We start from the raw sequence: 1,077 nt of genomic DNA, 5'->3' as shown, positions 1-1,077 counted from the left end.
TTGGGGAGTTTGGCTTTTTGAAATCCCTGTGAAAACAATTTGCACGACAATTCTAACTGTTCAGCCGTCACTCCAGCAGTTTATTTATGTTTTTAAATTTCATTTTAGTAGATATTTCCAATATAATTCAAAATCAGAAAACCAAAAGAACTATATTCTTATCCTAAATCAGAAATTATTACTAAAAGTTTTACTCAAACTGCTGGATGAAAATTAAAAAACAAACCCATGTTTGACCCAGAATGAGCAAAAAATAAAATAAAGGTTTTAAACTCCTAAACTGTAGGTGTTTGAAAGTGTTGACGCTGACATAAATCATCGTGTTGTACAGAGTTCAGCTGTCAAAACACTTTATTCGACTTTGTCAAGTGCAAAAGCATGAGAAGTGCTACAACTACAGAGTACAGAAGAGATTTAAAGAAAGAAGCAAGCAAATTCTAATGCCGTTTCAAAACAAAAAGCATTCAACAAGTCAGCTTTGGCGCTGTACACAAAGAGGAGTATAATGCTTCTACAGGCAGATATCTAATGACTGCAGAGCCTCCTGTGGTTTCTGCTTGGAGGTTAATGATGCTTTCAGATATGAAATGAAAGAAAAACCTTTGGCTGTTTTGCAGCTGTTAGACCAGAAATATGTAAAACTTTGGGGTTTGAAACACCAGTGCTTGACCTATTTGTATGTCGCTGAGCACAAAAAGCAGAACTTTATACATCCTAAGGCCCAAATATATATATATATATATATATATACATACATACATACATACATACATACATACATACATACATACATACANNNACACACACACACACACACACACACACACACACACACACACTCTGACAGGAAGCAATAAAACAAGCTGGATAGAAAATTAAAAAAAATCATTTCAGGTTATGTTTTATATAAATATGCACAGAAAAGAAAAAATTGGGACCTAAATGTTTTAAACATTCATCCTCTTACATTGAGGCTTACTAGTACCAGCAACTTATTTATTTCCAGGAACACTTATTTTGTACCCAATTTTGGTTTTCCTGGATTTCTTTCCAGGTTTTAAGGAAGAGGTGGGTTCC

Source organism: Kryptolebias marmoratus, linkage group LG3 (genome assembly GCF_001649575.2).
Source record: "Kryptolebias marmoratus isolate JLee-2015 linkage group LG3, ASM164957v2, whole genome shotgun sequence".
In the NCBI taxonomy this organism is placed as follows: Eukaryota; Metazoa; Chordata; class Actinopteri; order Cyprinodontiformes; family Rivulidae; genus Kryptolebias; species Kryptolebias marmoratus.
The sequence above is the reverse complement of the archived record's forward strand: the minus strand, read 5'-3'. Positions refer to the sequence as shown.